Raw genomic sequence first — 25491 nt, forward strand, 5'->3', positions numbered from 1 at the left:
GTTCAAATGCTATTCTTGGCAGTGGTGCTGAGAAAAGCATGGCAGCCCAGGATGGCCCTGCAGCATCACAGGCAGTGCGCTTGTACTTGAAGTTCCTCTAAGTCATAATGTAAGCATCAGTGCTGGAATGCCATGATAGTAAAGGCAAGATGAGACTTTGGGGATAGCACCTCTAAAACACAAGCAGTAAACTGTGGGCAATGTACCAAATGTTGCAAAGATAACTCTAATCCAGCTTCTCCCACCAGCTGAAGACAGTGGCTTTTTAAATGGTCTTTCTGTAATTTCCAGCTTAATCTTTTCCACAGAATAAAGTTCATCCCCACTCAAAATAGTCCTTGATTTCTACTGCTGAGACTAGTCACTGGCAGACCTCAATAAGGGGTTCACCACAAGTTCTAAATCTCAATAGGTTTGAAAGAAAATTCTCCAAGATAAGATTAATATTACCAGGTACTGTTCCTGCTATATCTGACAACAGGAAAATAAGCGAGTTATTGTTTTTCTGACAGACCAGGCAAATGTGGAGATAGAACAAAGATATGAATTATTAGTGAAGAAAATGAGAAGAATTAGGGTTCTAATCCCTTTAGGTTCAACATCCTTTTAGTGATTTAATAAAGAGTTTTCAAGGTAGAAAGAAGATACTGGAGCACTCCAGTTCAGTGTCTACCCTATTCCCCTTGCTGGTCAGTGTCCAGAAGCCAAGGACCAAGCACTGAAAACTATTCAGCTTGTTCTGTTTGAACCTGTTTTGGCCACTCTGTTTTACTTTCTTTAGCTGTAACAGTAATTTTTGCAAACTCAGGGGGTTACCTCTACCTACTGAATTTCATGTGCACTGTTCTCTCCATGTTTCAACATACCTTTTATGAGAGCAGTAGTAAGTAGTTATTTTGTGCATGTCTCCAACATGTGCATATTTAAGTATGATGGATACACTGTGGAGGAACATCAATTTGGCCTGCGAGCAGGCCTATAGGACACACTGTATAGGAGAACAAAAGAACAAACCATGGCATGGCCAGACAGGAAGCACAGGATGGTGCTGGAGACTCCAGGCTATAAACTACTCAGCAGTTTTTAGGTAAGGAAATAGAGACTAGCAAATCTGGCCAAACCAGTTTTAGGTTTCATTGGGCTGCCCCCGTCTAGATGCCAGGTGCCCACCAAAACCACCCTATTGCTCCCCTCCTTGCCTGGGGAGGAGTGAGAAAACAGAAAAAAATGCTCATGGGATAAGATCAGGATAGTGAGAGATCTTTCATCCATTACCATCACAGGCAAAACAGACTCAGCTTGAGGAAACTAATTTAATTTATTACCAATCAAAATCAGAGGAGGGTAATGAGAAACAGAACCAAATCTTAAAACTCCTTACCCCTACCTCTCCCTTCTTCCTTGCCTCAGTTTTACTGCCAGTTTACCTCCTCCCCCCAGAACAGGGGGATGGAGAATAGGTGTTGCAGCCAGTTTACTACATCACATGACATATTGTTTCTGCTACTCATTTCTCCTCACAAGCTGCTCAGAGAAGTGGTGGAATCACCATCCTTTGAAGTGTTCAAAAATGTGTAGACATGGCACTTGGGGATGTGGTTTACTGGTGAGTATGGCAGCACTGGGTCAACCATCTTTTCTTATGCTAATGGTATTTTGATCCTGTGAACACCAGATAGAAAGGAATATGTGCTGGTGAGATCATACGCAATAAATTTAACTGGTCAGATTTTTCACCTTCCACTTTCCTCTTCCTTCTTCCTCCTTCCTTCTTCGTTTCTTCTTCCTTTACTCTTCTTTCCTTTTTCTTTCTTTTTCCTTCCTTCTTTCTTTTTCTACAACAAATAGATCGGAACATGTTTTTGCTACTTAAATTCATTCACAGTAAGAATGATCTCGTTGCATAGATGTGCATTTACTTTTTGCCCATAAAAAGAAATTTGACCATAAAAATAATGATGACCAAACACGTACTTGGTGATTTCTTGCTATGAAGCGAACTCAGAACTCAGCAGATTAACAACTCCAACTTGCTAACAGCATCTCTTCACACCTTTTTTGGGGAGAGAGATGTTTATCCTAGCTTGATTCACAGTATCTCAAAACAAATTAGACTTTCAGTGTAATCTCAAACTTTCCATTAAAATAGAATATCTCTGACATTCCTTTTCATTCCTTAAAATTTTCCCACATTGGTTTTGTCTGTTTCAAAGATTATACCATGTGTCAGGCAGTTTGTTTGCTTTTAAATGGGATTACTGTTTGTGCAAACAAGGTGATCTCTAGGCTTCCAGGAGCTTCTGAGGATCAAGTAAGGTTTTTCGAAGTTTTTAAAGGCCCTGAGAGCTGTCACTGTTGTAAGCTTATGTAGTTTTAAGTCTGTGACCATATGTCACTATGAACTCTAGATTAAAAATATAAATCAGCCTTCAGCAGCTTTGTATCTACGTGCCTTACATACTTACAGATACAGATCAAAAATATCCATAGACTTTCATTTTCAGGGAATTGGCTATTTTCTGCATTTTCCTACCTGGAAGTGATGGATAGACTACATTACAAAAACCAGTTCTTGTCAGTACTTCTTAGAGCAGAACCATATGTCCTTCAAGGCAGATTACATTTTTTGTAAATGTATTTGGGTTTGTCTAGACATCTGTATCAGAGGAGTTAAAATCAAAAGGGCTAGGATCAAAGAAACACACACGGGGATATTAATTGTACTGGATGTAAAGGTTCACTGCTAAGCACTGCTATACACACAGTAAGTGTTTAACACTTGCCTTCCTGGATTAGCATGCAGGTCACTGTCAAGGCTATAAAAGAGTAAATTCCAGTCACGGTTCTTGGTGCACTCTTTTTCTTGAGGACTGCAACACAGACATTTAAAATGGCAGGAGATTTTGTAATCTGCCAGCACTGCATGGCTGACTGTTATTTTCTGGTTTTATTACACTCATTCCAATGTTACTTTCAAAGACTCCACTGATGCTAATGTTCCCTACCTCTTGAAACAGATATACTACTCAACCTATCAACTCAATGGAACTTATTTTGTCAAACTACACCCTAAGAAAGCAATTAGGTTCAACCTAATAGCTTTTGCATGATGTATACTGACCCAAATTCCTCCTTGAAGGAGGCATATAATCAATAAATCAATCAGTCATACATTACAATGGACTATTTACACAACTTCAGAGGGCTGCTAAATAATGAATTTTAAATTACCTCGGTTAAAACTCAGTCATATGAAATGGAACCAAATGTACCTTAAATAATTTTACTGACAGATTTCAAATGAGTTCAAAGTCATTCCAGAAGTGAGAAAGAATGAAGAGTAAAACAGGACTAGGACTGAGTTGCTGATCTTATTTTGAAGGAGATCATCATACAGAAGATCTTGTCACATAGAGGGAAAAGACTATCCTTTTAAATTTAAATTGTGGATAACAAAAAGGCTGTGAAGCCAAGAAAAAATATATGAAATAGCTAAAAAATATTTTTAAAGGGTTATTAGAAAAACACCAAGTTGGTACTTTTCCAACCTGAGAAAAATACAGTGAGCGTTCCAATGCTCAGATGATTAATATGTTCCACTTATAAACATAATGAAATTGTTTTCAAACAATAACTTTATTAAAGAAATGAAACTCCAAAGGAAAACTCAAAAAAGTTCAATATGAATAGTTTGTGAAATATAAAATTTGAGAGTTTTCCCTTGTACTACTGTGAGACATAATTTTCCTCCCCTGAAGTAGCTTTCAGTCAGTTATTAACATTTTTAACTGGGGATCAAGATTTGATTTAGATTGATCCAACCTGTTGTTCATGTTGTTCCTGCTGGCTGTCTCACTGCTGCAGCTGCTGCCTGTAGCTCACTTGGCTCTCTGTGCAGTGAGTTGCCTCTGCTGATACTTCTGTGCCATCCTGGCTCTGCCTCACTTGCATCTCCTCCCACCACCTCTGCCTGGTGCTGCTCCTCACTCCCTACCTCTCCATCTGATTCCCACGTCTTTGCTAACACTTCTCTTTCAGCTCCTGGAAAAAAATGTGTGCAACCTTGCTAAGAGGAAAGAGTCAGCTCACAGGAGATGCTTCAGCATCTTGTGGCATCTCTAACACCGTGGAATTAATTTACATAAATTCTCTTGCTCTCCTGTTTTTTTCCCTTTTCCAAGGTACTAGCCTTTTCATCTTGATATTGGAATTGATGGTGTTTAGGGTAAACAGGAACCCTAGTACTATTCATACTGTAAATTAGCCAAGATTTCTATATGCTGTTACAAGCTTTATAATTGTTAAAACCTCATTAACAAAAAATAATATCTCTATCTTCTCCAGGTCTTCAAGTGTCTAAAGAACACTGCCACTTTCAGCTGGTCACTGCTCTAGAACAGGAGAGAAATATGTGTTCCTTAGAGCTTAGCCACCAGGGATGATGAGCTAAAAATCCTAAATAAATTGTTTTGATGAGGTTTGAAGATGAGGTTTTGAGACAGGCTCAATACTAAAAGCATTGTATGAGGGAAATAAAGCATTGTGGTCCTTTATAGGTCAGAAACATACCGATCCTACCAAGCATAGAGGGTTTTTCAGCAGCATATTGTGCATGGTTTTGTATTATTAATTTTTTTTTTTAATTGCAGGTGCTGTCTGGACATTACCCAAACTTGTGTTAAAACTGCTGCTGTCAAAAAGGCTACCTTTATGTTCATTTGAAAGCAGGAAATGGTGTCTGTTTGAAGGACAATTAAGCATGTATGGCTGGTAGAAATATCAGGAGGGCAGGGAGGCACAGTGGCAGAGCCAGGAAGGAGCCTATGGCAAAAGCTCATCCTCATAGATGCCTAAGAGGGGCTGAGAGTTTACCTGGAACAGGAGTGAAAGAAGAATGCAAGCCCCAAAATTTCAAAAGTCACAGAGAGATGTTTTTGCAAAGGTTCAGAAAATATTGGATGGAGTTTGTACAACCAAAGAAGCTGCTGTAAGGATGTGGGAAATACAGGAGGAAGGTACCTGTGTGCCTGCTAGAGGGTGGAGATTTCTTTTGAAAAACAGCAGGCAGCTGATGCTCCTTACAGCATGCAACATCAGCTGCACTTGTCAAGAACATCACCTCTACCTGTATGCTAAAAATGCTGCCACCCCTCCACCTGAAAGTGCACTGGGACAAGTTTGTCCAGGCTGTCTCATACTTGGTGGTGTTGTGAATTCAATTGCTCTACTGGAACTGCATCTGATTCTCTTCATGTTTTTCCTTGCAAATGCTTCAGCAGCATTTTTTTCCCCCAAAGTATGGTACCTCCCTATTGGCCTATATCACTGTCAAGAGTACATACTCCTAACTAATTAATTAATTAGTTAATTAATTATTTAGGAGTAAGTATATTATTCCATTAATTAATTCAGCATTCTTTTGTAAGAGGCCATATTCATTTAAATTGTTGGGAAATGTATTCAAAACCCTAATTATAAACTTTCTGGCCATGATAAGTTTTTGACTTGTAGAATGAATATAAATTTATATTAGTTTTCATAACACTTCCATCTTGTATTTCATTTCCTACATTGAAGTCTGTTGATGCTCAAGAGAAACAAAAAACATTTTGAGCTCAGTTTCCAACCTTCTGTTTGACAAATGAACATGTAGCATGTGAGCCTGTGTTCAATTATTTCTTTTCTCAACTAGCTACATTGCCGAGCAGTAATTGAGTGAACTTCTTTTCATGCATTTAAATAGATCTTGATGCTGATGCAATTTATGCTTATTTTTAATGTTTAATCATCCAGAACTATCATACATATTACATTGAGGAATTCAAGAATGACATGACAATGTAAACCAATGTGATCTATCACTGGGAACTTTCACTTTCTTGCAGATGTGATTTCATTTCTTACTGATAAATGGCATCTTCATAATCTAATATTGAAACTGTAGTTATAGCTGTGGCATTGTCTGTTCTGCAGCATCCAGGGTAAGATTAACCATAGCACAAGGCAGGAAAACAAGTTTTTTAAATTATAAAACAAGTTTTATAATTTATTTTACCTTACATAATATTTACATTATCAGCATTTTTATTGAAAATTCCTCCACAATGAGCTTCTACATATTTTAATGGAAATTCAAGTAAGTTATTTAAATGTCAAAGAAGCAAATTCTCACCTTCCTTATAAAATTTTACTTAACCAAATTGCAGACTTTTGAGAAACAGCATTGTTGTTTGTCTAGCAAGAGCCCTGACATTTCTAGAGCACCTAGTAGAACTCCTTCTTAGAGCTGTTTGCTGTCAGAAGCTAGCAACCTACTTTATATCATCTCCTCCTGTAAATAAATAACACAAAGGAGTGGCATTTCAGTTAAGAGTATTTTATTAATAGTGAAGGCTTGTAATTTATTATCATGCTCACAAAAGAACATCACATGTCCAATTGAGGCATAAAGACAATTAACTGAATATGTATATACTAAATCTGTTATGGAGTCATTGATACCTCTTAATGAATGGACACCACACAAGACAGATGACAACACTACTATCAGTTTTTTATGCTTATTAACATAGTATTTAAATTATAGAAAAATAATAAATGTTCACAGGAGGATACTGGCCAATCATCATTGCAGCTAAAATTGTGCCCATATATATCACCACAAATTCAGTCATTGTCCTATTATTTTAGGAAGAGATATCCTATTCTATTTGATATAACATTATTGGAGCTGAGCATCCAGTGGAATGTGGCATGAACTGGTGCCACCCTTTCCTATACCTCAAGAGCAATTTATTTGGTGTGATTACCTAGATAGATTTGATCCAACTGGCTGAGAATTATTTTAAAATATAATTTGCTGACATAGAACCTTTTTGCAGAAACAATGATAGATCACGTTTGGATATGCAGAAGAATACAGGATGAAGTTCTCATGTGGCTTTAGTCATAGAATCAGAATGGTTTGGGTGGAAAGAGACCTTAAGTTCATCTAGCTCCACTATGACTGCCATGGACAGGGATGCTACTCACTAGATAGGGCTCCAGCCAACCTGTCTTGAAAACTTCCAGAAATGTGACTTCCACAACCTTTGTAGGCAACCTGTTCAAAGTTTCACCACCCTCTGAGTGTTGAGGAATACACCAGGTGCAGGTATCTCAGTTTGCAAGCTGCAGCACAAGATGCAGATTGAGGATATTGAGTAAGGGGTGAGGAAACCTGGAAACCTGGTTTGCCTGGCTGGGAGTGGGCTGTGCAGGGAGTCAAGGGAGTTCTCAGGCGCTGGAGCTGCTGCTGCCAAGAGGCTCCAGTCCCAGAAGGGAAAGCCTCTGGCCTTGGGAGTGTGAGTGCCAGAGAGGCTCAAGAATGGTCACACTGGGAAGTTTCCTTAACACTGGAGAAAGCATTTCTTCCTAACATCTAATCTAAACTTGCCCTCTTTCAGTTTAAAAAATTTCCCCTTGTCCTGTCACTGTCTGGTCGTATAAAAAGTCACTCTTCCTCTTTTTTATAAAGCCCCTTAAAGTAGTGGAAGGCCACACTGAAGTCTCCCCAGAGCCTTCTATTCTTGAGGCTGAATTACCCCAGATGTCATCCTATATTCATAGGAAAGGTTCTCTAGTCCTCTGACTAGTTTTGTGGCCCCAGTCCTTTGGAGCTACACCAGCTTACACTGTGGTGGGACAGATGCTACTTTCAGTCACTTCCACTGATGAGCTGCATCTCAGTGAATGTTCAGGCCTTTGTGCAGAGCAGAAGGATACCAACAGAGAATTAATTGTAGAATACATTGCTTCTTCACTACAGCCCAGAGAAAATGGGATAGCTTTGTAGAGGTGGGAAAACCATGGCTTCACATCCCTGGAGAAGGAATTGAACCAGCCAGTTCTCAGTGCACACAGGAGCACTCTTACATGTTATAAAAATGAGAACATTTTCACCACAGCAGTCCCTTTCTTCCAAAATAAAAACACTTAGCAAATAAGGGTTGATTTAAACATAGTGTGGAACAAACTAAACAATGTTTCTCTAAATATTTTAATTTTTTAAATGTTATATCAAATGCAATATCCTTAGTGAAATCTACCTGAATTATCATTTTAGCATATTTTTTCTTATAGACCAAATAGTATCACACCTAAAGACACTATTATAGGAAGAATAATGTGGGACATCCTGTTGTACTGTGGATTGCAGAGTGTAGAGTTTTTCTTTTCTAAGTTACTCTCCATGTAAAGTTCAACTTATTAAAATTGCTACAGTTTTCAGAGTAGAGACTCTATCCTTTCAACTACAGTTTTTCATATTCAGTGGCCAAGATTCTTGCATAAAGGAACACCAGTGCTTTAACCCTGGAGTGTTTAAGAGTCACAGGAACTTTTACACTCAGTTGAAATGTTGACTTTAAGCACAGCTTTCTAACTTTTTAAACTATCGATACACTTCATATTAACTAGGAGGAATTAAGAATAGCTTAAGTCTTGGTTTGTCCAGCTCAGACTTTCCCACACGGGTTTGTAAATGGATTTAAATACTGAATGGTATGATTTTGGCTCTTTCTCTTCTCCCAAAATGAGTAACTGTTTCGTGCTTTGCACTAACAGAGAATCAAGACCATAAAAATAATCTGAAATTTTATCAGTTCCACAAGTGTGACAATTAAGAAGAAGATAACACCATGTCCATCTAGCTTCATCCTTTCAGTAAGCATTAAAGTTATTAAATTATGCTTTACCATATGTAATATTTTAAATACTTTCTTTTTTTTATTCAGCTTGTAATGTAATTAATGGGTCCCTAAGCAATGAATGAAAATGTACTACTTCTGCTGCACTCACTGAAGCTGAAGGAATTAACTCCATTTTTCTGTTCATCCCTCATTAAGTAATGTGCTAAAATACTACATTGCCATTAAAGAAAATGTATTATACTGTATTTATGGCAAAAGCACTTTCAACATGGTTCTATTTAATGAATGCACATTCATTGTCTTGATGAAGATGCCTGGATTTGGACTCAAAAGATTGGCTTGACATTCATTATGTTCTGCATTCATTAGCAGGGGAAAGCAATCATGAAACTAAGATTGTTTGTGGGTAGAAAATTTCCATTGTGAACAGCCCCAGGCAGAAAATGGTTGTATTTATCACACAGAACAATGGTGCATGTTCTAGGTAAAACTGTGGCCCAGATGATCATACAATACATGCAGAGATTGTTTCTCCCAGAAACTGTGAAGGCAGAGGATAAAACTACATGGAGTTGTCTGAAGTTGTGGGTGATTTTTTATGAGATTGCATCTAAATAAGTAGCTTCAACAAGTTGGGTTAAATTTTCAAAAGCTTTTTGGTTGTGGTTTCTTTTTTTTTTTTTTTTTGGGGGGGGGGGTTTGTTTGTTTCTTTGTTTGTTTTTATATATATACATTTCCTTAGCCATTCACTTAAATCTTACATACATTTTGAGTACCTTTTTCTTATCAAAGCCAAAAGCAATGTAGTAAAAATTTTAGGAATATTTCAAATGTGTGTTTGATTCACTCTTGTTTGACTTCTCACAGAGATGTGAAAAGTTCAGTTTCAAATAACCTTACACAGGAAAGAGGGGTTTTGTGAAATAGAACAGACAGTGAAGGGGAAAGTGAAGGAAGAAAAAAAAAGTAGCAAAAATGCATATATAGTATCTTTCTCAGAGAGACAGAGAGAAAAAGAGTGTATGGTCTGTGAAAGCATTTAGTTTGACCTTACAAGATAATAAGAAAAACATACTTTACACGGGTGAATGGGTTGATAACATGATTTCTCTCTAAGTTTAATGAGAGTCATGAAAGTCATGCTTTATAAGAAGTAAATGGTGTAAATCATGCATTGCTAATGAATGTATTACTTTAGACAGAGGGTCATGAATTTTACAATACATAGATTCATATGGGTTTTGATTCTATAAAAGTTTTATATATGTACTTATCTACAGTTAACTACATATGTGCTATTGTGGTTCATTGAAATAATGGCTTTATTCACTGTAAAAACATTTAGAACACATGTAAATACTTGTGATGAGAGGCTTTAAATACATGAAAAGCAGATATAAATTTCAGCCTACTTGACTAAAATGTAGCAATAAAAGCCAAAACATGCAAAAAAGGCACCAAGAAAGCAAAGAAAAACCTCCAGTTTCACTAACAAAGCTATTGATATTCTCTTCTTACAGCAGGTTTAAACAATTTTGTCAAAGTTTTGCACAACACCATTGAACTACTCTAGAGATAATGTAATTCAGAATATCAATGTCTGCAATTAGCACATACTGAGTGGCTAAAAATTAAGTCAAAATGCATGTTTTTCTCTTTCAGAAGGAATGTAAAGGTTTGATAACACTGCACAAGAGTATTGTTTAAGTATTTCCAAGAAAAACTTATTCTTGCAGTGCCCATAATTAGCACCTGTAATTCTTTATTATATTTTTATATGATGACATAGAACAAAAAATATAACTGTGTTATCTGAACAATCAGTTTTTTCATTAGTCTATGAGCACTATATTAAAAGATAATAAAATCAAGTAGATCCATAGTTTCAAAGACAATGAAACATTATTAAAGTAAAAGTTTAAAAAAGGGGAGAAAACTTTCAAAAATTTTCAACCTTTTATCAAGCACCATAATAATTAACAAATTTTCTCCATAATTTTATTTTTCATTTACACCAATTTCCTTAACAAACATGTTCACTGGAGTTTATTGAATTTTGTTGTGTGCTATTATTTTAAAGCCACAGAGTATTTCTCAACAATCAATGATGTTTCCAAATATAATTCCTGGTGTGTCTCAAGAAGTTTAAATGTGTATATCCCTGTTTTCATCACATTTAGTACCCTCTTAACATCTCTGGAGCAAATAAGAAACATATTTTCCACTTATTCCACTGTTCCTGACTCCTTCAAGCAACTTTGAAAATATGAACCTTTGTAGCTGATGTCTTATCTTCTGGAAAGTGTTTATTTCTGAAGAAGTCTGGTGAATAACTGATGTGTTAGTACATTAAAAAATGTTTGACAAATATCAATACACAGCAATTTTCCTTTTCAAAGATTAAATCCAAAATATCTTTAAAAACTTCAAGAGTCATTTTGATTGCTTGTGGTTCGCTGACTTTGAAGTGACAGCTGATTCGGTTCTTGGCAGACTAGAATGAGAATTGTAACTGGTGTGTACCATGTCTTTAGATAGAAAGGATAAAATTTTTGTCTCAAATATATATTTTATTATATTTACATAAATATACATTTTAGTAAAGTGCTGTGTAAATAATGTTCTGTTTGGATCTTTGGGGCTGATCATAGGCTGCAATTATCTGCAGCAAAGATGGAGTCCCATCATAAATGAAGGATTTTTCCCTTTAATAGACTACTTACAGAACTGCATTCTCCAAACACTTATTCCCAAAATATCTGGATTATTAATCAACTCTAGCAATGCAGATAGGAAAATCTTTCCTATGTCACATCCACTTCAGACATGGTACAAACTGTCTTATTGCAGTACCAGCCTGGGATGCTGTAGTTGGATTATTACCAGTAAATATTTACCTGAGTTGGTAAGTGAACTATAAGCCAAACATTGTAACCCTTACTCAAGTTCAAAACATTGATTATATGAAAACATTAGTATTAATGAACACACTGCTAAGTTTTTAAACTGTCATACACTTCTTTGAAAGAAATGCATTAAGGTAGTTAAAAATTGTCTTTACCTGATGGAGAAAGAGAGTGATCAACCATTGTTGAGACTCTAAATTACATATCACAGCAAAAAAAAAAAAAAAAAAAAATTATAGTAGTTCTTGCTTTTCAGTATTTCTTGAAATATTCTCATTTAAAATACAAAAGAGGAATTTTTACACATATTTTACTGAAAGGAAACTTTATTCTAAATTACCTTTAAAAATAATTTGAAAATATATGTAGTCTATCTTTTCTCTTTAATAGAACAATTCATTTTGGAGATAAATTAAATACATGTTTACACCAATCTCTTACACTATATTAAGGAGTGATTCTTGCTATTTATTCTAAAAATATTGATTCTCAGTGAAATAAATTTTGCCCTTTCCTGTTTAATAAAGCATTGTATAACTATTGCAAAACTCACAAGAGGGTCAGTCATTGTCAAGGAGGGGAAATTTGTCCTCAGGGTAGATCAAAATCGAGGAATAACATGAATCTGTTTTAGTGAGGAGGAAGCTTGGACTCAGTGGCAGCCACAAATGCCCTTATTTCTTTGAACAGGGCTACTCCTGTAAGGCGGGGTGATGCTCACATGTCCTGCATTGTGCTCACAGAAGGGGAAAATAAATTTTTTAAAGAGAAGACACAAAGATTTTGTGAACAAAGTGCTGTAAACAAATGTCCATGTCTTCAGATTTAGCATCCCTCATGATTTGGAGCTGACTGAAGTCAATTGAGATGTTTAGTCTGCAGCTGTTGGGAATATAAGCAGGATCATACATGATTGCGAAAGTGTTTCAACTGACATCCATTAAAGATGGAATATGTTACCACAACCCACAAGCCCACAGCAGGATTTCAGGTGTTTAAAAACTTCTTGCTTCATCAGAGTAGTACATACTATGAAGGCTTACTAGCTAAAAGGCATCAGCTGTAGGATTAAACTTGCATGTTAAAGACTCTGTTTCCACAATCAGGCTTACCTGTGTCAGTGAATTTTTAATGAATAATTAAATTGAGGAATAAATTATTAGTTTTCCATCCAAAACAATTCTGTAATTGAATTTGAAGAGAAACAAAACTATTTTATTAGCATATTTAATTAGAATTTAGTAAGGGTATGTTGGAGTAATTGTTATAATAATTCCTTTTCCTCAAAAGGTCAGCTTTTTCATTAGAACTTTATGGCCTTGAAATTAAAACAACGAGAAAAGGGGTTTAGTTGTATTTGGTGCTCAGTTTCTTCATTCATTTTACTAATTCAAGACAAATTCACTTTGACAGCTGGTCACACATAAAACAACACTTGTAGTACTAAGCAAATGATGTGAAGAGCCATGAAATATGCATTGACTTAGGCACTGTCTGAGTGAAGACCTTTCCAAAACAATACACAAATATCTTGAAAAAATGTTATTTAAACTTTTTTAAAAATACATAATAAATGTCAGTTTTTAATTTCTGTGGATAGACAGGAGCACTAATTTATATGCAGAGAGGAATCTAGAATCTTTGAGAAAAATTGTGTATAATTAAGATTAGTGCTATTATAATTACAATGTTTTCCAAAAGTATTTTTATAGTTTACTTAAAGATATGTAAACATATCATAGGCTTTTTTCATTAATAAGAGTGGAACATAAGGAATGCCTCTGTTTCTTGGTTGCTAAGCCATAGAGAATTTAAAAATGTTGCATGTTAAAAGAGACACTTACCAGAGTCTAAGAGGTTCTATTTCCCTGAGCATGTCAATCACCAAAGTATATTTGTCAAAAGCTTCACTGAGAGACTATAATTTCACCTTTAAGCCTCAGACAACTTCTTTAAATGGTTTCTACATCCATTTTCTGGACAGACTGAATATTTGAAATGATCATACTACATTGATTTAATTAATATTTAATTTTTTTCCATAAAACACTACTTAAATCTTGCAGAATAATTGTATTACTGAAGTGGGAAGGAGGTGGCATGATACCAAAGTTCCTGCTTCTCAAAATTATTTCAAGATTTAATTCAGTTTAACTACAACATTTTTTGTTTATACCGACACTTTCTGCCTGAAATTTGTTTAGTAAAATATGGGATATTGCCTTGTGGTGGGTTGCCCCTGACTGGATGCTAGATACCTACCAAAGCTGTTTTATCACTCTCTTCATCAGCTGGATAGGGGAGAGAAAATATAAAAGGTTCATGAGTGGACATGAAGTCTGGGAGACATCGCTCACCCATTACCATCATATCTTTGCAAAATAGACTCAACTTGGAGAACTAATTGAATTTATTTCCAAGCAAAATTACAGCAGGATAATGAGAAGTAAAATAAATCTTAAAACCACATTCTCCCCACTCTTCCCTCGGCCTCTACCTCCTGCCCCCGAACACAGGAAGCTGGGAACAGAGGCAATTTTCAGTTCATCCCTTGTTGCTGACACTACCTCCTCCTCAGGGAGAGGAGGAAGAGTTCCTGCCACAGGAGATGGTTCTCCACAAGCTTCTTCAGCATGAGTCCTTCCCACAGGCTACAGTCATGAACTGCTCCAATGTGTGTCCCATTCATGGAGTGCAGTCCTTTAGGAGCAGACTGCTCCACTGAGAGTCCTCTGCAGGGTCCCAAGTCCTGCCAGCAAAGCTGCTCCAGCCTAGGCTCCTCTCACCATGGGCCCAGAAGTCCTGCCTCTCTCCACAGGTCCAGAGGTTCCTCTCTCCACACATCCAGTGTGGACTTCCCATGAGGTACCAGCCTTCTTTCAGGCATCCACCTGCTCTGGTGTTGGGTCCTCCAGGGGCTGCAGGTGGATCTCTGTTCCCCTGTGGTTCTCCATGGGCTGCAGGGGCACAGCTGCCTCCCATGGCCTGCACCACGGGTGAAGGGGAATCCCAGCTCTGGTGCCTGGAGCACCTCCTCCCTCCCCATCTTCCTTCACTGACTTTGCCGTCTGCAGGGCAGTTTCATTTACCTATTATCTCTTCCCTCTTCTCTGGCCATAATCTCTTCTGCGCAATAATTTATTTTAGCTCCTTAAATACATTATCACAGAAGCACACCTTTGATTAGCACAGCCTTGGCCAGCAGCAGCTCCATCTGGCTGGCTGGCATTGGCTCTGGGACAGGCAGGAAGCTTCCAGCAGCTCCTCAGAGAAGGCAGCCCTATAGTTTTCCTGCTAGCAGAACCTTGCCTCTCAGAGCCAGCACATACCTATAGTTTAGCTGTGTCCCAGGGCAGCCAAGGCTCCTGCATGAGGCTTACAGATACTAAGTTGAAGGCAGTATTGCAGAAAAAGATTATAAACCTGTTTTTCATATCAGGGATGAGAATAAAGATTCTTTTTATAAAATTATATTAATATATTGAGATAAACTGAAATTAAAATAAAGTTCAAAATAAACCTTTATGGAACCAGAATTTACACTCTAAAGTAGTTTTGGGTGAATTTTTGTCTGCAAAGGCCTAATTATAAGGACTATGGATTCTTTGACCTGTACATGCATTTTACAATCAGAATTGGAGCTGGAACAAAGCAAGACAGGCATCCTCTAGTTGCTGTACTTTTCTTGGCTACCAGGTTGCTGGATAAATGCCATTTAGCTCCTGCATGAAATCAGCCTTCTAGTGCAAAACATCTGGATCATATCAAGGCATATGCTTTAATTCCTTTCTTTGAGAAAAAAAAAATAGTATAATCAGTATTTCAAAGAGTGCAAAATGAACATGGAAAAGGCCAGAAAAATAATCTGCTTTCTCTCCTACACAATCTATCAGTTCTTACCATAATCTTTCCTCCAGAGGATATGTTCCTTGTCCTGCATGAGGAAATGTACACAGTCATGAAAGAGGAACCTTGTGGAGAAAACAAACCATAACCACATGGACACTGACAATACATATGAAGCACAGATACGCTCCAGGCAACCTGCAACTCACATGGGTACGAGATTTGCAGGTGGATGTTTGGTTAATGCTTGACCACTTTGCCATACTGAAAAACCCAAACTGAGCTCCTTGTTTACCTTGATAAGAATACCTGAATTTAATCTAGGTAGCTCCCTGAGAAGTTCTACTTTGTACTGAAGTGCAGAAATGCCAGAACTAGACATTTAAGAGACAAGTTTATAAAAATATAATTTTGGCACTGCCTGATTCATTAATGTTAAAGCTGCACAGTGGTTGCACTTAATAGAAATACAGCTATTTGCCTTTCAAAAGCATTACTTGTTTGGGCTTATCAAAACAAGCTTTACATCATGATTGAATATGGCAAGAAGTCAATAATGGAAGATTGTTCATCAGCAAAGAACATTGGTTTTGACTTTTGGACCAAGAAACTTTGGGTTTGACTTTTGGGCCTAGTTTCCCATGACAACCTTCTCTGTGCATCCACAGATTGTTTGTTACTGGCTTTAGAAAAAGCTGGTTTAAACAAAGACATTGTCAGCCCAAACTTTGAAGGTATATTCTGAATTCTGTAAACGAAAAAACAAAAGGTTCTACAGCCTCTCATTAAAAAATAAATATACGAGGTAAGAAATTTTATCGGATGGTCCTTGAGCTTCATACTCAGATTTTAATAGGTATTTTTATGACATCTGAAGACTCCTAAACGCAATACCAATGTAAGAAGAATGCAATTTTGCAGAGTGTTAAGAAAATGTTGAAGGGTACATCTCATTTCAATCCAGTTTTAATCTTTATCAAAGGTGAAGGCTAAGTTTTAATAGTGATCCCTATTACTGCATCTGCATCTCTTGGTTGGCCTCATCTTTAAAGGAATTGGCAGCTTTTTTTTATACATACAGTTCTATGTGGAATGCATTTGTAGGAATTTCTCCCTGCAGTACAATCATATGCTACAGATATTCAAAACACATTCTCAGAAAATACAAATGTGAGAGTTGAGTTTGCTGGTTTTGAAATCAATAGCAAAGTGACAAACAAACGAAATTGCCAACCCACCACCCTCCTGCCTTGAATGGTGCTAATCTCAGAAATATGGGAACATTTAGTAGTTTCATAATGAAAGAAATAAACACTTTATGCTTCTGCCTTTGGTCAGCAGAGCCACCCATTTCATGTCTCTAATGTGACCTGGTAATTACCTTAAAAGTTTCCAGTTTTGATCTAAAACATTTGGGGATAGCAAGTTTTAAAAATTAAGTCTAGAGGAAATGCCACACACTTTGGAAAGACAAAACCAGCTAAATTTAAATCACATTTGTTCAGATGTTTCTGCTGATATGTGGTGTGTAATGACCCCCACAAATCTGTGTGAAGAGGTTGTTACACTAAGGAAGATTTTTCTTATATGCAGAAATTAACATGAGTCTATATTCTTACCTCTAATATCTGGTTGTTATCATAGTAAGCAGCATTAATAAATTTTTTTTCTTCCATTTCTCCTTATTCAGACAATATATTGACTCATCACACAGGTCTGAGGAGAAAGGTCTGGGTTTAGCCCCAGATCCACAACAGACTTCCTGTGTGAACTTAAGCAAGTTATTTAGTCTTCCTTCAATCACTGTTTTTATGCCTATTAATGAATATATTAATTTTCTGATCTTCAAATAAGGATAAGACCATTCTTCCTTGTCCCTTGTTGTTGCTACACTTACACTGAAAATTGCAGGGTCTATGGTAATGGAGTCAACACCTATAGAAACATTTCTTTGAGGTTCTTTGAATTTATACTGTACAAGGGAAGGATTAAAACTGGGAAAGATAACTAATTTTAAGCCTGAGGTCTTATACATATATATAAGTTATCTATAATAAGAGAAGCTATATATAAGTACACATATATTTACGTGGCTTTATAAACACAGCTTACTTTACAATATGGGTTACCCATATTGTCTTGAAACCTAAAAGCTCTAGCTGATTCAGATATCTGTGAAATAATCAGGAGTTAGAGCACTGAAACCATCTAAACCTGAAGAAACCATTCTTGACTCCTTATTATCAGTGAAGAGAAAGTGTTTAAAGAGAGAGCAGTCTGGTCCTAATGTAGATATTTAGGATAGGACAGATGAATTTCCCAAAAAATCGGTTGATTTATTATTTATTTCAACTTAGATGCCTAATTTTTGGACATATAAAACCAGGTAAGATTAACTGATTCCTGCAAGTGTCCAGTGGTATTATTACTGATTTATGTTCAAAGGCCCCAGTCAGAATATACACTGATGAGCACTTGCAAAACTCAGAGAAGTTTAAAAAATATTCACAAGCTTGTTTGTTTGCTTGTTTGTTTGTTTTATTTAGCCACAGTTGCAAACTAGGTTGGCAAATATACAAGGAGCAGATGAGTTGCACAAGGATTGAAGTCCTTTTCTTTCAGCTGTTACACTGCATGATGTTTGCAGAGATATCCTGGCTCTTTAGAAATAACAGACCAGAAACAGTTTCATTATAACAATAGGTGTGTCAGTTTGTTGGCTTTACCGCTGCTTTGTACATAATTTCACACATCTCTAATCTAGAAATCTTTCTAAAGCATCTATTCAACTTTTCTTCTCTGCCAATGTGTGTAATGGAAAAAGAACTGGAAGGCAAGTGAAAACATTCACTCAGCTATTTAGTGCAAGGATGTCAATGAATTAAAAAAATTCTTTAATGACATTACACAGTTTATTAATTGACGTGTGTCTGGAAAGCCAATGACCTCCGAATACCTTTGAAGTAATAACTCCACCCTGACAGGATGTCATGGTGTCTGACAGGGAGCCATGGTAGAAATCTGAGCTGTTGATCAAATCTCTTCTTGAGTAGATCACCTGGGCTAGCACTCATCAGGTTCCAATTGTGGCAAAATTAGTCTCTAACTCATCTATCAAATATTTTTTCCTATGGGAAAGAGTATGTCAAGTTATCTATGGATGTCAAAACATCAGATAACAAAGGCATGGCATTTAATTTAGTCTCAGATTCTTTTTTTTATTTTTTAAGATTGCATAACATGGCTTAAGAAATCAGTTTCTGCTGCTTTACAGCAGGTCATTTGCAATGTTGGCCTGAAACTATTGCTTAGTTGTCTGAGGTAGGGTGTTTATGATGACATTTTCATTTTTTTTTTACTGACATAAGAGATATTTATGGTTTTTTTATATTATCATGGACCAGAGCTGTGAGCAAGAAGGTGAAAAGGAGAAAGACAAGGGAAACAAAAAAAATACATTTTTCAAGTAAAAAGAGATTGTTAAAATTTAGAACAATATTTTTTTAGGATGTAATGATGAATAATTCTTGAAGTAGATTTATACTTGATTTCTGATCATGATACAACTTAGCTGTCTTGCATCATCATTTGAAAAAAAAAATATATATAAGTACATCCATTCACAATTATGTTTATTATTACTACCAGGGGAGATTGAGGTCATTCATACTTGGAATTTGCATAAGGATTCAAGGGTATCTGCCAACAGAAAAATATTGAATTAACCAGAGAAAATGCCAACACACATATTTATCCACTTTTGTGTATACTGATTAACAAGAGTCAATTTGTAACCATCTTCACACACTATTTTTAGAAACATTCTTCCATTGATTTACCATCTGCATGAGATTGTAAAAGATTTTTCTCTCTTTGGTAAATATTTCTGAGAAATATTTAGAGTGGTAAGAGCTTAAGAAGCTCTGCTTGGAATGCATAATCACCCTGCACTCCTTCTAAGGCAGTCTAGATATCTAACTCAAGGCAAACATAATTAATGTGCATGTGGATTTTAGCAATAAGAAGGAAAAGAGAAAGCTGCTGAATTAATTGAAACAAATAAATCTTTGCAAGACCAGTCTCAGAAAAACTCTTAGAACATAATGTTTTATGTTTGGCATAAACAGGACATTATGCAAGAGGGGAGAAAGTGATTTTTTTAATGTATATATAATTTTTATTTATTTATATGTATATATTTATGAAAGAGGCTTAGGTTCATGTTGTTCTCTAACATAAGACTTCCCTAATATTTTTAGTCTTTTTTCTGTAAGGTGTTCTACCAGAATACATAGAGGAAATAACTCTCCAGGCCGATATTTATGTTTCCTTGCACAAGCAGATGGTGAATGCAGGGTTTTAACTTTGTTTTCTTTATTTGCAAGAGTTATACTAAAATTTACATGTCTGTCAAGCTTCAGTGAACTAGCTCACATAAATTGAGTTGAACACATAAATAGTTGTTTGTAGGTGAACTAGAAAAAGTATATATGGAATTATTTAAATACAGAGAGTGAGAGACAGAGGTGAGTGGAGACATAATTATTCGTTTGCTCCTCTATGGTTCTTAAAAGGAAGGAAAATATAAAAACAGGTCTTTGGGCTGAAACAAAATGTGAATATCTTCAACAGAAGAGCAACATTCCTGAGTATTATGAGGAACTGGAAGAAAGGCCCATTGAGATGGTCTCAGCATTCATACTTAGTGCCTTCTATATTTATGATGGCTCCCTTGCTTGTATATTTCTTGAAATAAAACCTTCTCTTATGAGCCATTAGAACAATACTGAAAACCACAGCCAAGCAGTTCTGGGAAGTGCTGTAAACATAAGCTCCATTTCTTTTAACAAACATTGTAAATATTTTTTCTATATGTAGAAAAAAACTTAAATGCTACATTAAAGAACAGACTTGCTAAGAAGATCTATTTCAGTATATAGAAAGGAAGTTTAAATACAGACATATAGATAAATTATATGAACACTGTATTATACATAGCTTGTCATAAAATACTTCTAGATTTCTTGTGATGACTAAATTACTTTATATTTGGGTGTTTTTTTGTGAGTGTACACACAAATGTGGAAAAGAAACATCTTTTTCACTTATGTGTACACACAAAAACACTGGGAAGTTGAAAAATGTGCAAGTAACTATGATCTGTAGTCTGTAAAATATAAAAATGTTAATTATAACATAAGGGCCATTAAAGCTTTTGTAAATTGAATGCAACTACTGCATTACATGGAATGTTCTGTGGACCTGAGGTAAAAAGTCTCTCTCCATCTTTCTTATACATTGGAAGGCTGCAGTAAGGTTTCCCTAGAGCCACCTTCTCTTCTCCAGATTGAGCTACTCTAACTCTCTTGATCTTTCCTCATAGAACAGGTTTTCCAATCAAATCAAATTTCCTCAACTGGGTTTAACCTAAGACTCTGATGAAGAACTGCATTGTCCTTATACTTTCAGTCTTGACAGACTTGGTTTTTACCTCTTATTTAGCTGAAATGTAGAGAAAAATCTGGTGTTATTAGTGGGAGCACAATTATAAAGGACTCAGAGAATTTCCAATTCATTCATGTGATCAGGGCTTGACCTCAGACATGTTGGGGAATCCACTATTAAACCAAAAAATTATAGAATTAATAAATGTAGTTGTTTATGCATGGGCTACATGGAAAATGTGACATGGTTGGTATGGCTAAGAAATTTGTTCCTCTAGCACTAATATCTGCACTTTTCTTAAGAAAACTGAATCCGCTCACATAAATTTGCAAATAAGTGGGTATTTTTTAAATTTTAAATGTTCCCTCAATTTCTTCCTTTGTTTTTGTTGATGCAGCACTAATTAAGATTAAAATAGAAAAAAAGTCAATGAAGAAAATATTTCTTTAATACTAACTGCTAAGAGTCAATGAAACTTTAGGTGGATGATGGCATGGAGTCTTTACCTAATTGTATCCTACATTTTACTAATTCCTCACAGGTTCAGGCAGGCAGATACAAGAGGTTTAGACAATACCATTAAGAATCCCACAAGAATGAGAAATAACTTGCTGAGACTAGTATTTTCAGGTTTCAGAGCCTAAAGCTATTGGAATATGTTAATGAAACAAAAAAGCCTCTGCAACACTTAGTATCCAGGGCATTTGAAAAATGCTGAACATTGAGCACTGAATGTTGAAGCATATAATGGAAATGTCAAGGTTTGATATTCCTTCTTTTAAATATTTTGAAATATTTTTCTTCTAAAATATTTTTCCAAACACCAAGGGAGGAAAAAAAACCTCAAGGAAATTATAATATATGAGCTACAACTTAATGAAATTTTTTAATTCAGATTTTGAAATTCTTTTGTGAATACACGATTTTTCAGTAGCACATGATATTTTAGTGTCTTTCATTAGGTATCCAAGTTTGAAATGCTTTGACATCAAGTTCAGGAGGTAGTTATCTCCAAAGGAGCTCCCCTTTTATATAACCTAAATGCTTGTACCCTTGTTTTCATTCCCTTGGATTTTAGTTTTGTTTGTTTATACTCCTTGCTGCAAAGGAAATCCTCTTTGGTGAGCACAGGAAATGCAACAGCTTTGAACAGAATACATATTTCATATATTTCCGCAGTCATGATTTCCTTTTGTCTGCTTGCATTTCCCTTTGCACATTTCAAAAGCAATCCCTGGCAAGAAAAATCCTACCAAAAAATTCTCCAGGGAACTTTCAAAGTGAAAGCACAAGATATCTTTATATGTGCACTCAAAGGCAAGGTGGCCTTGCAGGGGCCCAGGAGACAAGCTGTCAGATCACTGGCGCTATCATTACAGTAAAGATGTACTTTTGGCATACATGTGGTATATATTTGACTTTGGGTTTTCTGACCCTGTGACAGAAGCATGCCTTTGTTACTTATTCTACACCAAAAAAATCATCTTGCATTTAGTTGAAGCAAAAAGGGAGGAAAATAGTCAGGTAACTTGTAAGTACTGTAAAAGGGTTAGGGGTAAAGGGGCAGCTGTAAAGTTGTGCAAACTCAAAGGTAATACTATTTAAAACATAATTCTATTTTAAACATTATTCTCTGACAGAGAAATCCTGAAGCTTGTCTTGTGTTTGCATGCACACTTGCACTGACAAATTGCATAATTTATATGAGTGCATACATGTTTGATTAATATAATTAAGACTCAGGAAAAAAGGTACAAAAGCAAAATTTTTATGAAAAGTTAACAGAAGTGGTGAAAAGAGATAAGGCATCTGAAAGTACCACTTTCCATCCAAATTCAAAATAGACAGAAAATAATATATTGAAGAATGACAATGACAATTGTCAATATATTGAAGAGTGACAATGAGAGCATAAGGCTTTCCTTGAAATGGGAATGATTTCATTACAACATTTCAAAACTGGGACTGGAAATGGTATGCAGGGGTGCATCAAGTATCAGTGTCTTAGTTACACAACATGTTCTTACAGCATGAAGTTGTATCATGCTCATAGCAGGGTTGTATAACAGTATACAAATCCTGTCACCCTAGCTCAGGTGATGATATATGGGTTCATGAACTAGTTTCCAAGAGGCCAAAATTATCTAAAGATTTTTCTCACTTTTCATCCCTTTTGACTTGTTTTTACTGTATATATAAATTATTATTTAATTTCAGAGTTTTTCTGGATCATAGCTTCAATTTGCAGACCAAATTTAAGAAAAATGAGATTTAGGAATTCGCCCATATGAGAGGCTTATTTTCTGTCAATCTGTGTATTTCAGAAATATTGATTAATATAAGATAGGCAACATGGGGTTTCTTTTTCATCTTTTAAAATACAGCTACTTTGACAACTGAAAAATTAATAGTTTTCTTATTATTTCTTTCATTTTTCCTTTGTTATATTTTTCACAGGTATTAATGCCATTGAATTAAAAAAAAATCTTAGGCTTAGTTGACTCCTTTCAATACAGCTTATTTACAAAACAGACAGTAACACTGCAGTACTTGAGCCAAAGGCTTATAAGTAGCTGAGTTTGGGTGAATTATGCCAAAAGAACAAATTGTTAAGGATAAGAGATGAAATTGTTTTGAGCATGGGAAGAAGAAAAAATACAAAAAGGAGAGTATGAAAAAAGTGTATGAATGGAATGTTTGGGCTGGAAATCACGAGCTAACGTCAAGCGGGAAAAAAGAAAACAATACATTAGTGAAAAGCTAGGCTGAAAGGTGAGTTGGAGAAATGGAGCTACTAGTTTTCCTCTTTCCATAATGTAGCAGAATGAAAAAAAAAACAAACAACAAAACCAACTCAAACCTCAGAAAGTGGAAATATTTTTAACAGCTCTCATAGACCGGTTAAAAGTAGTTGATGATGAAGAAAGAAGTAGCAGCCTTCCTTAACAGCTTAAGTAGCAGCTTTGTTAAAATATATCTTCACACTGAGCAGTGACTGGCTGCAGTAAGCTGTACAATTTCCAAGTTAAGAAATTTGGTGTCACCGGCAGCTTTGAGAGTAACAAGTAGCAGCTGGTTTATTTGATTATATTTAAAAAGGGTACTACTCTTCCTGTCATACTACTCATGTTATATTAGTTATTCCAAGCACAAACAAATTGTCTTTAATGGCAAGGGGCAGGTGTCTCAAATCTATACACAAATCAATGTCAAAGCAAAAAGAAAGGCGATTGCAGTAATTGACCATAAAGGAACACAGAATTGTGGGAGATTTAGGCCTTGTTCAAAGAGGTCATTCCACAAAAATGTGTGGGCTTTATATACTCACAAAGTTGTTCATAGAAACATGTCACAGAATTAGGCACTTAACAGTTAGTCTTGTGTGTTGAATCAGCCCCAGCTTTTTGCCAACTACAAGTGTACTTAAAAGCCTGGAAAATAACTTCCAAAAAAGCCTTCCATATCCAGTTTTGGCTTTATCACTAAATAATCACAACAATTTATTTTCCCACTGTATGCCTTGTACAATGAATCAACAGGATTTGTGGATGAGAGGAGGGCTGTTATTTAGAAGGACTTTTCATGCTATCTCCTGCAATATTCTTTATCCTAGTTAGGGTGTTACTATTGGGATAGGTGAAAAAGCAAGTCGGGATACTCCAAGGTGGGATACTCCAAGGTGGAGTATCCCAGGAGTCTGTCTTCAGACCTATCCTGTTTAACACATTTACCCATGCCCTGGAAGAGACACTGGAGTGCACTCTTGCAAGTTTGCAGATTATGAAGGCCTGGTAGGAGCATTTAATATGCTCAGGGACAGGACTGTCATCCAGATGGACCTGGTGGAGAAATGGGCCAAGAGGCACCTTATGAAATTCAGAAAAGCCAAAGAAAATCTCTGCAAAGGGAGGAAAGTGTCTTGCAATGATACAAGGTGGAGACTGACCTGCTGGGAAAAAACCTCTACCAAAAAGAACCTGGGGGCCTAGTGGACAATGAGATGAGCCAGCGCTGCCCTGGCAGCAAAGACAGCCAACAGCCTCCTGGGCTGCAATAGCAGGAAAGAGCCAGCATACTGGGGAAAGGGATTATCCCCCTCTGCTCATCACTCCTTAGACCACAGCTAAAGCTCTGTGCCCCATTTTGGTTCCCCCAACCTAAAAGAAACACTGATAAACTTGAAGTTCAACACAGAGCCACTGTGGTGACTGGAGGCTGGAGTACACACCCTGTGAGAAGACAGGAGGGAAAAAGGCTGGTCCAGCCTGAAGCAGAGATGGTCTCAGGCAGGAAAAGCAAGTGCTCTCTTGCATCTGGAAGGAGACACCAAGGTAGAGTCAAGCTCTTTACAAATATGTATTGTGGGAGAACAAAAAGGAACAGACATTGACTGAACCAGGAGAGGTCCTGACTGCTTATAAGAAAAAGTCTGTATAAATACAAGGAACATTTTTAACAGATATAGGAAATGGACTGTAAAGTAATATGTGTGAACAGCTTTCTGTGACATTCTCTTGTAAAAAAATATTAAAGCCTGGGGCTCTTAGAAGTAAAAAAAGCTTATAGAAACCAAAGCTATAAAATCAACCTCAAAGAAAATCTC

The 25491-nt window shown here is 36.2% G+C and overlaps 1 long non-coding RNA gene across 2 annotated transcripts in view; it reads right to left on the reverse strand.

Moving 5' to 3' along the window:
• The window catches only part of LOC110484513 (uncharacterized), a 164575-nt gene that overhangs the window by 82026 nt on the left and 57058 nt on the right, over positions 1–25491 (reverse strand). For both annotated transcript variants that reach the window (XR_002467776.3, XR_014952149.1), the window contains exons 2-3: positions 13860–13888; positions 1738–1835 (exon numbers count right to left, since the gene is read on the reverse strand). This is a non-coding gene — a long non-coding RNA (uncharacterized LOC110484513). The remainder of the gene's footprint in view (positions 1–1737; positions 1836–13859; positions 13889–25491) is intronic.

Source organism: Lonchura striata, chromosome 1A, assembly GCF_050655825.1.
Source record: "Lonchura striata isolate lonStrDom1 chromosome 1A, ASM5065582v1, whole genome shotgun sequence".
NCBI lineage: Eukaryota > Metazoa > Chordata > Aves > Passeriformes > Estrildidae > Lonchura > Lonchura striata.